The sequence below is a fragment of the Bos taurus genome, chromosome 21 (assembly GCF_002263795.3).
Source record: "Bos taurus isolate L1 Dominette 01449 registration number 42190680 breed Hereford chromosome 21, ARS-UCD2.0, whole genome shotgun sequence".
Lineage (NCBI taxonomy): Eukaryota > Metazoa > Chordata > Mammalia > Artiodactyla > Bovidae > Bos > Bos taurus.
In genome coordinates, this window is record NC_037348.1 from 65,875,611 (window position 1) to 65,888,569 (window position 12,959).

The 12,959-nt window shown below is 37.4% G+C and overlaps 1 long non-coding RNA gene, 8 other non-coding genes and 2 pseudogenes across 9 annotated transcripts in view; all 11 read left to right on the top strand.

Moving 5' to 3' along the window:
- The window catches only part of MEG8 (proline-rich receptor-like protein kinase PERK10), a 125,523-nt gene that overhangs the window by 93,627 nt on the left and 18,937 nt on the right, over positions 1 to 12,959 (top strand). The window contains exons 34-39 of the long non-coding RNA NR_146189.2: positions 3,330 to 3,415; positions 4,462 to 4,538; positions 9,918 to 10,005; positions 10,862 to 10,967; positions 11,811 to 11,860; positions 12,885 to 12,952. This is a non-coding gene — a long non-coding RNA (proline-rich receptor-like protein kinase PERK10). The remainder of the gene's footprint in view (positions 1 to 3,329; positions 3,416 to 4,461; positions 4,539 to 9,917; positions 10,006 to 10,861; positions 10,968 to 11,810; positions 11,861 to 12,884; positions 12,953 to 12,959) is intronic.
- On the top strand, positions 12 to 83 carry LOC112443315 (small nucleolar RNA SNORD113/SNORD114 family). Its single transcript, XR_003031654.1, has one exon. It is a non-coding gene; the product is annotated as a small nucleolar RNA SNORD113/SNORD114 family (small nucleolar RNA).
- On the top strand, positions 1,489 to 1,558 carry LOC112443323 (small nucleolar RNA SNORD113/SNORD114 family). The gene has a single exon (XR_003031660.1). It is a non-coding gene; the product is annotated as a small nucleolar RNA SNORD113/SNORD114 family (small nucleolar RNA).
- On the top strand, positions 4,242 to 4,316 carry LOC112443290 (small nucleolar RNA SNORD113/SNORD114 family). The gene has a single exon (XR_003031632.1). It is a non-coding gene; the product is annotated as a small nucleolar RNA SNORD113/SNORD114 family (small nucleolar RNA).
- On the top strand, positions 5,821 to 5,892 carry LOC112443305 (small nucleolar RNA SNORD113/SNORD114 family). The gene has a single exon (XR_003031645.1). It is a non-coding gene; the product is annotated as a small nucleolar RNA SNORD113/SNORD114 family (small nucleolar RNA).
- On the top strand, positions 6,106 to 6,177 carry LOC112443309 (small nucleolar RNA SNORD113/SNORD114 family). Its single transcript, XR_003031648.1, has one exon. It is a non-coding gene; the product is annotated as a small nucleolar RNA SNORD113/SNORD114 family (small nucleolar RNA).
- On the top strand, positions 7,251 to 7,322 carry LOC112443308 (small nucleolar RNA SNORD113/SNORD114 family). Its single transcript, XR_003031647.1, has one exon. It is a non-coding gene; the product is annotated as a small nucleolar RNA SNORD113/SNORD114 family (small nucleolar RNA).
- On the top strand, positions 8,429 to 8,504 carry LOC112443322 (uncharacterized; annotated as a pseudogene).
- LOC112443314 (small nucleolar RNA SNORD113/SNORD114 family) lies at positions 9,065 to 9,137 on the top strand. The gene has a single exon (XR_003031653.1). It is a non-coding gene; the product is annotated as a small nucleolar RNA SNORD113/SNORD114 family (small nucleolar RNA).
- Positions 10,322 to 10,395, top strand: LOC112443295 (small nucleolar RNA SNORD113/SNORD114 family). The gene has a single exon (XR_003031636.1). It is a non-coding gene; the product is annotated as a small nucleolar RNA SNORD113/SNORD114 family (small nucleolar RNA).
- LOC112443299 (uncharacterized) lies at positions 12,192 to 12,267 on the top strand (annotated as a pseudogene).

Consider the following 12,959-nt stretch of genomic DNA (forward strand, 5'->3'; position numbering starts at 1 on the left):
AGCGATAATATTGGATCAGTGAAGATTACCCGTGGTGTATGAGTCGTGTACGGTAAATACGTGTCTGAAACCCTGAGGCTTGTTGTCCTATTTGAAATGACCTTATAGGCAGTGGTTAGAAATATACAAAGATCTTTGTTTTGGTTTTTATGATCACGGCAGTTCAGTTCAGTTCAGTGGCTCAGGCATGTCTGACTCTTTGCGACCACATGGACAGTGGAAGCATGCCAGGCATCCCTGTCCATCACCAACTCCCAGAGCCTACTCAAACTCATATCCTTTGCGTCAGTGATACCATCCAGCCATCTCATCCTCTGTTGTCCCCTTCTCCTGCCTTCAATGTTTCCCAGCATCAGTCTTTTCCAGTGAGTCAGTTCTTCACATCAGGCGGCCAAATATTGGAGCTTCAGCTTCAGCATCAGTCCTTCCAATGAATATTCAGGACTGATCTCCTTTAGGATGGACTGGTTGGATCTCCTTGCAGTCCAAGGGACTCTCAAGAGTCTTCTTCAACACCACAGTTCAAAAGCATCAATTCTTCGGCACTCAGCTTTCTTTATGGTCCAACTCTCACATCCATACATGGCTGCAGAAAAATCATAGCTTTGACTAGACGGACCTTTATCAGCAATGTAATGTTTCTGCTTTTTAATATGCTCTCTAGGTTGGTCATAACTTTTCTTCCATGTATTTCTGTTTTTATAATTGAATGCATGAAATAGTCAATATAAAAATGTGTAAAATTAAAAAAGATGAATGTGAAGCCTTTTTCAATTACAAAAATGTGGTTAGGCAAAAATTAGTATCATGTAGTAATACATTAATATATATTGAAAATACTGATACCCATCAAGATGTAGTATTACGGTGTCATCTCTTTGCCCAAGGATGATATAGAAAGTGACAGGTGTTAGGTACTGACTGGGTCAGTTCCAACTTTGACAATAAGTTCCTCAGTTACTAATTATATGTCAGTCAATGCCTCAGTTACTGAGCAAATGAACAGTGGGATATTTGGATCACAGGAGAGAATAGCTCAGTATTTTCATCGCCTTGTCTGCTTGTTATTCTGCAGGTGGATGTTGCTGCTGCCTCAGCTTCTGCTGTGCGTGGTAGTCACACCACCTCTGCGTCAGGAAGGAGCTTAAGGTGAACAGTGCTCAAGGCTGTTGTCGTGGATTGGGTGATTTGTCTGAGGATACTTACGGTATTATTTCAAAAGTATTCAATTAATCAAAAGTTACTCAGAGTTCAGTGATAAATACGATAAGAAGGATTATTTTGAATAATTGGTAATGGCCAGGATTGAGGTCCAAAATTAGAAGAGAAAGGGCCTTCTTGGGAAATGACTCTGTAAACCAAGGTTACGGATATTCAGGGGTTTTATTCTTGGGATGTTGAGTGAATCATATATTCTTTTTATTAATGCCAATTAACAATGATTTAATCAATACAAATATAGAAATAAGGGAGAAAGAGACTCAGTGTCGGACCAGTGATGTTTGTGATGGGAAGAGCCCTGAACAGTGAAAACTGTGTTTGAAACTCTGAGGTCCAATCCAGAACATTGGTAGTGTCTTCCTTCGGGTGAAATTGTTTCTATCTAGAGAGATACCAGGAATATAAGTCGATTATATTCTTACATTGATTTCATAGACTTTGATTTGTTATAATTAAGAGATCTGCGATGGAGCCATTAAGCAAATATAACTATATATAAGGAAAACTAAGGTAAAGCTTTGTCAAATATGAACATAGTGAGTGAGGCAAAAGATACCATAATGAACATTGAAGTTCCTGAGTCCCATTAAATAAATGGTTGAGGGTCACCTCTTTGACCAAGGTTAGATAGAAATGCATAAGAGGCAGTTTAATTGTTTTGCCGCAGACTTAAAGATTGAGTTTTTCCTTTCAACAAGATAAAAAAATAGATAGCAAAAGGAAAAGTAACAAATACCTAAATACTGAGAAAATAAACCATAGAAAACAAGGGTCAGCGGTTATTAGGTCTCAGTGTTTTTATCAGCTGTGTCCTGTCCTGTTTAGAATGAAGGCAATTCAGGTGATTTAGCATCTGCCATGGACAAGTGAGCCTGCCGTTTGCTCTGTTTAATAAGAGCATGGAGATTAATATGAGTGATAGTTGAGGATCTCTGTTTTTTTATTAGATTAATTTACTGTATTATTAAGAAATATGGTATAAAATTAAGAAGGCACGTGCTTTTCAGTGTTGAGCACTGATATATCCAAACCGTTACACTGATTAAAGCACGTATGAAAAACAATCTGTTAGAGAGAGATATATTTAAGTAAGAATTATTCTATACACATTAAGACTTTTTTTAAATTGTACTGCTAAAAATATTGAATGTTTATTTAATCAATACAAGTAGAAATAAAGGTAGGAAAATAGGAACAATGTTGGATCTGTGAGTGATATATGGTGAATACTTATCTGGAATTCTGAGATGCAGTATTCAAGTAATCTAATCCATTCTCAACTTGAGAAGGCATCCTATAGGGAGATGTCAGGGATAAATGAGGGGCTTATCTGTGGTCTTTGTGTTCATGAATTTTCATTGTATTATTATAATTGGAAAATGAGAGAATCCATAAATATATAATTAAAAATAAAGATGGATGAAATGAAGCAATTTCCAATTACTGAAATACGTGGTGAGCCATGAAATACTATTAATATACCAAGACACCCTGAATTTCAATCACTAATGAACGGCACACGGCTGTTACCACTAAGGTTAAGGTCGAGGGGGACAGAGTCAGTGATCAGAGAGGTGTATGCATGGAAGTTTCCAGGCAAGAATACTGGAATGGGTTGCCATTTCCTACTCCAGGGGATCTTCCTGACCCCAGGGATTGAAGCCACGTCTCTTGCGTCTCCCACACTAGTAAGTGGATTCTTTATCACTTTGTCACCTGGGAAGCTCCTAGTCACTAGCGAAAATCACTCAGTCGTGTACGACTCTGTGACCCCATGGACTATACAGTCCGTGGAATTCTCCTGACCAGAATGCTGGAGTGGGTAGCCTTTCCCTTCTCCAGGGGATCTTCCCAACTCAGGGACTGAACCCAGGTCTCCTGCATAGCACACGGATTCTTTACCAGCTGAGCTACAAGGGAAGCCCGTGAAGCTCCTAGTCAGCCTTTATGTTCTGGCTCAGTGGTAATATCAAAATGGTTCATCGTCAAAAGGTTCTCTATGTACCCTAAGTTAAGGATAGCTTGAATAACACTGTGAGTGTGGAAACAAGAAGCAGTGGAGAGTGTCTTTACCACATTGATGGTCCATCTTGCTTTATACCCCTCAGAGTGGATGCATGGGACCTGAAGGAAGGATTCTTTCTGGAGCACCAGCCCATGATGGCATCTTTGTTGTAGGAGCCAGGAGACCTATGTGAGCATCATCTCATTCCTAGTCTGGGGTTGGATGATTTCTCTAAAACTAATGACTGCACTAATCTCATGGGTGACAAAAAATGAAAGAAGGTAACTTTTATCCCAAAGAACTGATTACTTCAGTTCAGTTGCTCAGTCATGTCTGACTTTTTGCGACCCCATGGACTGCAGCATGCCAGGCTTCCTTGTCCATCCCCAATTCCTGGAGCTTGCTCAAAGTCATGTCCATTGAGGCGGTGATGCCAAGGAGCTGATAGGAAGGTAAAGTGAAAGAAAGTGAAAGTGAAGTCGCTCAGTCGTGTCCAACTCTTTGCAACCCCATGGACGGTATCCCACCAGGCTCCTCCATCCATGGGATTCTCCAGGCAAGAGTACTGGAATGGGTTGCCATTTCCTTCTCCAGGGCATCTTCCTGACCCAGGGATCGAACCCAGGTCTCCTGCATTGTAGGCAGATGCTTTAGTGTCTGAGCCAAGGAAGCTAAAAGCTGATAATAAATCTAAGAGAGTTATAATGATGTGAGTCCCTTGGACTGCAAAGAGATCCAACCTAGATCCAGTCCATCCTAAAGGAAATCACTCCTGAATATTCGTTGGAAGGACTGATGCTGAAGCTCCAATACTTTGGCTGCCTGATGCAAAGAACTGACTCATTAGAAAAGACCCTGGTGCTGGAAAAGATTGAAGGCAGGAGAAGGGGATGACAGAGGATGAGATGGTTGGATGGCATCACCGACTCAATGGACATGAGTTTGAGTAGGCTCTGTGCTGCAGTCCATGGAGTAGCAAAGAGCCAATATCGAATGAAGAGGAAGTTATCGTTTGTGGATCAGTGATGATCAATACCAGTATATGAGTCATGGATGATGAATAATATGTGTCTGGAACTCTGAGGTCCAAAATGAAAGAAATGTAGTCTTTCTCTTCATGCATTTTCATTGATTATGGTAAGTGAACCATTAAAAACATCAATAAACATGCCTTCAGGTCAATGGAGAGAAAGTTTCCATATCTGGGATCACCTTCTCTCCTTATTACTTTTCAGAATAGAAGCTCAAGGTGACTTCAGCCTCCATGGTGATCAAGGTCATGAGCTTCAGATTGCTGTGGGACAGAGATCAGGTGAGTAATGGCCAGGGTTCTGGTCTGGTTTGGGAACTTGTTTTCAGTGTTTTTGTTGTATTTTTAAAAGCAATAGATAGAAGCAAAAGATTAATGTGGCCCAATAATGTGTATGATATATAACCTTATATTGATTAACTGATAATATATAGCAGTGATATTTATTAATGAAAGGTATAATCTATCTCGATGTTAATTAGAAGTAGGGGTATTGAAGTGTCTTTCTTTGTTTTTTTTACTAATCATGTATTATTTTCAATGAATGAGGATTTAATCGAAATAAATAGATAAATGAATGAACTAAAACTGGGTCTCAGATGTACCAATGATGATTAGCAGGTGAGTCATGGACAACAAATGATAAAGGTCTGGGACCCTGAGGCCCAGTCCATTCCTCACTCCATTTCTTTATTTTTTCCTGTAGGCAGATGTTAGGAATGTTTAAAGTTCAAGTTCTAAGACTGAGTTTTAAAATTATTAATAGATCATTGAGAGTACCATTAATGATACAGATAAAAGATGAAGAAGAACAGATATATTAGTGTCTAACCGTGAACATAGATGGTGAGGAAAGAAATAGTAATAAAAATTCCCAATTCTAATGACCATTAAGAATTATGTCACCCTTTTGGCTAAGATTCAGATCAGCTCAGTTCACTCAGGCATGTCTGACTCTTTGTGACCCTGTGGACTGCAGCGCCAGGCCTCCCTGCCCATCACCAACTCCCAGAGCTTACTCAAACTCATGTCCATCGACTCGGTGATGCCATCCAACCATCTCACGGTCTGTCGTCCCCTTCTCCTCCCGCCTTCAGTCTTTCCCAGCATCAGGGTCTTTTCCAGTGAGTCAGTTCGGCTGATTAAGCATTATTCCATGGGGCTGCGCCTTATGATTGCACCTCTGTGTTAGGTACACAGAGACCAATGTGAGTAAGAGTTTTTTTGTCTCGGTTTTGTTCATTTCTTTTTGTTGGTTTGTGCGTGTGTGTGTGTATGTGTGTGTATTCAGTGCGTTGGCTGAATGTTCCACATAGAATAACAGAAGGCCAAGTCTAGCCCAGTGATAACTGTTGAAATTTATGATACATCAATTGATTACTACATAGGTGAAAAACAGCATCTAATTTAGAAGAGATACATTGTTGTAAGAATGATCTATTTACACCATAGGAATATCATGACTTTTCTAGAGTTTTGTGAATAATAGGATTTTTAAATTATTACTAGTGAATTACTGAATTAGTCAATAAACAGAATTGAACAAAGAGTGGAGTCTCAGTCGTGGACCAATGATGATGATCGTTTCGGGAAGAGTCCTAAACGATGAAAACATGGCTAGAACTCTGAGGTCCATGATACATAAGTACTATTTTCCCTCTGACGAGAAACTGTTTCTTTTGTGAGATTTCAGGAATATAAAGAGATTATATTCTTATATTCAAGTGTTAAAGTAAGAATAATTCTGTATGTATCATCTCTTTTTAAAAAAAATTGTGCTGATAAAATTATTAGTGAATTTGTGATTCATAAATTAAACAGAAATGTATTTGAATGAGATGGACAGTAATGGATCGATGGTGACTCCCTGAGGTGTACGAGTTGTGTGCGATGAATGTGAGTCTGGAACTCTGAGGTTTGATGCAAATGAAATCAAGTCCACTGACGTGTGTGAAGTGACCTTTTAGTCAGTGGTTAGGAATATACAAAGATATTTATTTTGGTTATTATCAACATGTACTTTTTTTCTATTTTTATAATTGGATCAATGAAATAATCAATATACAAATGTATAAGATAAAAATGATGACTATGTAGCCTTTTCAATTATAAAAATATGTGGTTAGGTAAAAATTACTATTATATATATATTGAAAAGACTGATAATAGGAAAGATATGTTATGAGGGTATTACCTGTTTGGCTAAGGGTGATCTAGAAAGTGACAGGTATTAGTCACTGGCTTAGAAATTGATTTTCCAAGGGGAAAAACAAATGCGAGCATAATTTAGTTAATGCCTCAGCTACTGTGCAAATGAATAGTCAGATTCTTGGATCAGTGGAAAGTATATCTAAGTAGTTTTACCACCTTGTGTGTTCGTTATTTTGTAGGACGGATGTTCCTGATACTTCAGCTTTTGCTGTGCTCAGTTGTCACACCAACTGTGATAGGGAGGAGAATAAGGTGAACGATGGACAGGGCTGTCGTCTTAGATTGGGCAATTTGTCTGAGGATCCTCATGGTGTTGTTAAAAAGTATTAAATTAATCAAAAAATTACCATAGTTCAATGATAAATAATCAAGAATGATTATTTCAAATAATTGATAATGGGCGGAATAGAGGTCGAAAATTGGTTGAGAAGACTGATCCTGTAAACTGAGGTTAGGGGTATTGAAGGGTGTCATTCTTGGGATACTTATTTTTATTATCACAATTATTATTTTTATTATTATTAAACTATTACCATTATTAAATGGAGAAGGAAATGGCAACCCACTCCAGTTTTCTTGCCTGGAGTATCCCATGGACAGAGGAGCCTAGTGGACTGCAATCCATGGGGTTGAAAAGAGTCAGACATGAATGAGTGACTAACACAACAACCATTATTATATACTTATTATTCTTATTGATTCGATGATTAATATATATTACCATTTATTCAATGATTTAATGAAAACAAATATAGAAATGAACAAAGAAAAGAGACTTAATCGTGGACCAGTGATGATGATCGTGATGGGAAGAGTCCTAAATGATGAAAACATGTCTCAGACTCTGAGGTCCAACACAGAGTGTCAGTAGTCTCTTCCTTCTGGTAAAATTGTTTCTGTAGAGATATCAGGAACATAGGTAAGTTATATTCTTCTTTTGATTTCATAGACTTAAATTTGTTACTATTAATGGATCTCTGAAGAACCATTAAGCAAATGTAAGAAAGTGAAGCACTGTCCACATAGGAGCATATTGAGTGAGACAAAAGGTACCATAATAAACTCTGAAAACACTGAATCATATTCAATAAATGAGTGAGGGTCACGTCTTTGACCAAGGTTAGATAGAAATGCATGAAAGTGAGAATATTAGTCACTCAGTCATGTCCGACTCTTTGTGACCCCAGAGACTGTAGCCCACCAGGCTTTTCTGTCTTTGGGGTTCTCCAGGCAAGACTACTGGAGTGGGTTGCCACTTCCTTCCCTGGGGGATCTTCCTGAGCCAGGGATTGAACTTGGGTCTCCTGCATTGCAGGCAGACTCTTTACCGACTGAGCCACCAGGGAAGACCTAGAAATGCACAAGAGACAGTTTAGGAGTTTTGCTTCAAACTAAAGATTGAGTTTTTTGTTTTAACAAGATTAAAGGAATGTGAAGAAAGGAAAAGTAATACATTCCTAAATACTGAGTAAACAAAGTGTAGAAAACAAGAACCACTGGTTATTAGGTGTCAATACTTTTATTATCATCTGTGCTCTGTACTCCTCAGAAAGAAGCCAGCACAAATGGTTTAGCATCTTCAAGGACAGAGGCTCTGGGGTCACCTCTCTATAATAGGAAGGTGGAGATTAATGGGAGTAGTAGTTGAAGTTCTCTGGTTTTTTTTTATTGAAGTAATTTACTGTATTATTATTGAATGTTGAATATAAGTAAAGAAATGTTGAATATAAGTAAAGAAGGCAGCTGCATCAGAGTGTTGCATATGGATATATGAGCTATTGTATTGATGAGTGTATATATGGAAAACAGTGTATTATTGAGGAAGATACATTAAAGTAATAATACTTCAGTGTACACCTGTATTGCTTTATTTTTTGAATTGTTCTTGCTAAATTTATTAGTGGATTTTTATTTAACCAATAAAGATACAGAAATATGTGCAGAAAAAGGGGGACCGGTGTTGGATCTATGATGATTTCTGGTCATCATCAATATGAATCATATACAATGAAAGTGTCTCTGGAAATAGAGGTCCAATATTGGATTAAGCTTGTCCATTCACAGCAGAGAAGATATTCTGTAGACAGATGTTGGAAAGAGTGCCTCGTTTTATTATCATCTCCTTTGCGTATTCTCCTCAGAATGGGTGCACTTGGGCGGGTGGAAGCATCTTCCACGGTTACACACTCTCTGGTCTCATTTGTGCTGTAGGTATGTTAAGACCATGTGAGTAATAGCCAGTGTTTTAGTTTGAGTGGATAGTTGGTAGTTCAGTCGCTCGGTCGTGTTCCACTCTTCACGACCCCACGCACTGCAGCTCGCCAGGCTTCCCTGCCCGTCACCAACTCCGGGAACTTGCTCAAACAATCAAAGAAGGGAAAATGCCATGTTAAGTATCAGATTGACATGAAATATCTCCTTTATTAATCTATAAATGTATCTTTGAGGTCAGTTTTGGAAACAGAGTTAGTCTCTGGAAAAGATTTTTGAGATAGACATTGCGGATATTTTAGTTTATTTTTCATTTATGTGTATTTAGTAGCAAATTTATAAATAAACTCAAATATTTATGAGAATGAAAAATAAAAGGGTTTTCTTGGGCTAGTGATGACGACTGGTAGCAGATAAGTTTATATAATGAATAATATATGTCCTGATACTGAGGTCCAACAAAAACCTAGTGTATTTCTTTTAATTCATCCAAGAGATAGATGTTGGAGAAGGCAATGGCACCCCACTCCAGTACTCTTGCCTGGAAAATGCATGGACGGAGGAGCCTGGTGGGCTGCAGTCTATGGGGTCGCTAAGAGTCACACACGACTGAGCGACTTCCCTTTCACTTTTCACTTTCATGCATTGGAGAAGGAAATGGCAACCCACTCCAGTGTTCTTGCCCGGAGAATCCCAGGGACGGGGGAGCCTGGTGGGCTGCCCTGTATGGGGTCGCACACAGTTGGACACGACTGAAGTGACTTAGGAGCAGCAGAGATAGATGTTGAAATATACCCAGTACAGCTATTGTATTCATCGATTTATACTTATTATTGTTAAAAGATTAATTTTAGAACCAATAAAGAAATGTAAATAATAGGTAAAGAAAAAGGTAAAGAAATAATAAGTAAAAAGGGTGAAACCTTGTCTAACTATAAACAGGTGGCGAGGCAAGAAATACTATTAATAAAATTGAAAATACTGAAACTCAGTCAGGAAAAAGTGGCTCACCAGTATATCTTTGACTAAATATTGTATCAATACAGATAGATAATTAAGTCACTTATAGTTTATGGATTTGCCTCATTGTTGTTCATTCTGTCAAGAGAAAAATAGATCCATTATGAATAATTTATAAATACTTCAATATGTGAGTAAATGAAATGTGCAAATCAAAGCTCGATGGGTATTGTACTTAAACCTTTTTTTTTTTATCATTGACTGTTTTGTTCTTTGCAGACCCTACACCCTCAAGCTGATTTAAGCAGTGGCACCGTGGCACTGACCTCTGTGTTTGCATCTCTGTGTTAGGAGCACAGAGACCAGTGTGAGTAAAAGTCAAAATCTTGTGTCCTTTCTGTGGTTTTTTTGAGAGCATTCTAATGTATTGTTGAAAAGTAACATATAATAAGAATCGCCAGCAGTAGCCCAGTGATAAATACTGAATTGACATGGAACAGAAAAACAAAGGGTATAAAGAAAGATACATTGTTATGAAAATGATTCTCTACATAGAATAGTGGTTTCGGGTTTTGTTTTCTTTTTGGTTTTTGCATATAATTGAGTTTTTGAATTATTATTAGTAAATTAATGAACTCAGAAATAGACACCATAGAAGTGAATGAAGAAAGTAGGTACGACATTGGATCAATGATGGTTTTTCGGTGCGTGTATGAGTCGTATACGATGAATTTGTGTCTGGAACTCTGAGGTCCAATGCAAATGGAGACCCACTGCCTCTGTTCCAGGTAACCCTATAGACATCTGTCAGGAATATACAAGTATCTTGTTTTATGTTCATATATTTTCTTTTTATGTTTATAATTGGGTCAATGAAATAACATATAAAGATGAAATTGGTGAAACTTTGTTCAACCATAGAAAACTGGTTAGGCAAGAAATGCTATTAATATACATTAGAAACAAATGTAAATTAGGAAATTTATGGTACAGGCATGTTACTCTTTGGCTGAGAATGATATAGTTATGGATAAGTAAATTGTTTATGTTCTCTATGTCTTGTGTCTATGATCTGTGTCAGTGTCAAGATTGATATTGTTCATTTACTTAGGAGAAACTAAAGTATAAATGATCCCAATTCACTACCTACTTAAATGATTAAATGGAACATGGAATTCAAAGACTAATTAAACTGATATCTTAATGTCTTTTTTATCTTCTAGTTTTATCTTCTCCTCCTTAGGCTTGTCACCGTGGGCTAATGTAAGGCTTCCTCGTGGTCATGAATTCTGTGGTTGCATTTGATGTGTTAAGGGTTAGGAGAACAAAGTGAGTCATAGTCAAACCTCTTCTTGGTTTTGTGGTTTTCATTTTCACTGCATTCTTTAAATTCTATAAAAAAAAAATAATCGATGATTGTGAACCATGGCCAAATAGTAGAAGCAGGGTTAACATGAAACATTATATTAATGCATCTGGATAGGACACTTTGAGGTCAATTGATGACAGTTTCTGTGGGAAGTCCTTCTATAGACAAATCAAAGAGCCAAGGACCTTCCTTGTTTTAAGTTTTTGTGACGATGAAGCACTTTTTTAAAAAATATAGTTAATAGTGAATGGACGATCAGTAAAAAAGTGTTGACATGAAGGAATTATGGACAAACAATGATGACTTGTGGTATGAGTCTTTGATGAGGAACACCACAGGTCAACACAAAAAATCTAATACTTTCCCCTCTTTTGAAGTGATCCTTTAGGGAGATGCCAGGCATATATGGGGATCATGTTCTTAGTCTTTGTGTACAGTAATATCTAAAATTATTATTATTAAGAAATCAATGTCAGGATAAACAAATATGTAAGTGAATAAATATGAAACAAGGAAATACCGTTCATTATAAGTATTATAAAGAAATCTGATGACGTAAATTGGAATGGAAAATAAAATAATCAAGTGTATATGTCTTTGAGTGGGAATAATAGTGATGATCGTCATTTACTGATAAAGTTACAAAGTTGATATTTGGTTTATTAAGAGCAAATTAAATAAGTATTACTGTAAATTAATAAATGCCTAAATGACTATGCAAATGAATTGTGAAAATTCTGAATCAATGGAGAGAAAGTCTCAACATTTTTATCGTCTTGTCTGCTTGATCCTTTTGAGAATAGATGCTGAAACTGATTTTAGCCTCTGTTGTCACCAAGACTGTGAGACCAAGGTGAGTAATGGTCAACATTATTGTCTTGAACTGGATCATCTGTTTAAGGGTATTTACAGTATTATTAGAAAGTATTAAATTCATTAAAAAGTTTATCATGGCCTAATGATAAATACGAAGTACTATGTTGATTAATCAATAATGAACATGATTGAGGTCTATTAATTAAAAAGGTTTAGTCTATGTGGAAAATGATTCTGCAAACTGATGTTAAATATATCCTTGATCTTGTCCTAGAGATTTTATGAACCATGTATTATTTTTATTTGTATCAATGCATTCATAATTTAATCAGTACAAACATACAAATGAAGAGGAATAGATCCAGTCATGGACCAGTGATGATGACTGATGATAATGGAGTCATGGGCGATGAGAAAATATGTGTCTGAAACTCTGAGGTCCAACATGGAGCAAAATTAATCTATTCCTCTGTTGAAATTGTTTCTGTACAAAGATCATATTCTTGTATTGATTGTGATCAATATTGGTCATATTCTTGTATAGCCTTAGATTTGTTTTTAATAATGAAATTAGCTTCCCTCCCAGTTCAGTTGGTAAAGAATCCTCCTGCAATGCAGGAGACCCCCGTTCAATTCCTGGGTTGGGGAGATCCGCTGGAGGAGGGACAGGCTACCCACTCCAGTATTCTTGGGCTTCCCTTGTGGCTCAGCTGGTAAAGAATCCACTTTCAATGAGGGAGACCTGGGTTCGATCCCTGGGTTAGGAAGATACCCTGGAGAAGGGAAAGGCTACCCACTCCAGTATTCTGGCCTGGAGAATTCCATGGACTATACAGTCCGTGGGATTACAAAGAGTTGGACACGACTGAGCAACTTTCACTTCATTAGACGTATATGGATAAATTCATTAAAAAAACAATGGGATGAAATGTCATGCAATTAGGAATGTATGTTGTGTAGCAAAAGGTATTGATAATGAAATTGAAAGCATTGATGCCTATTCAGAAATGGTGATTGTGTCTTAATTTGTTTTACTGTGTGCTCTATGCTGTGCTTCTCAGAACAGATGCATCTTCCAGCGTCATGAGCTCTCCGGTTGCCTGTGTCTAATAGGAATACAGAGATTAATGTGAGTA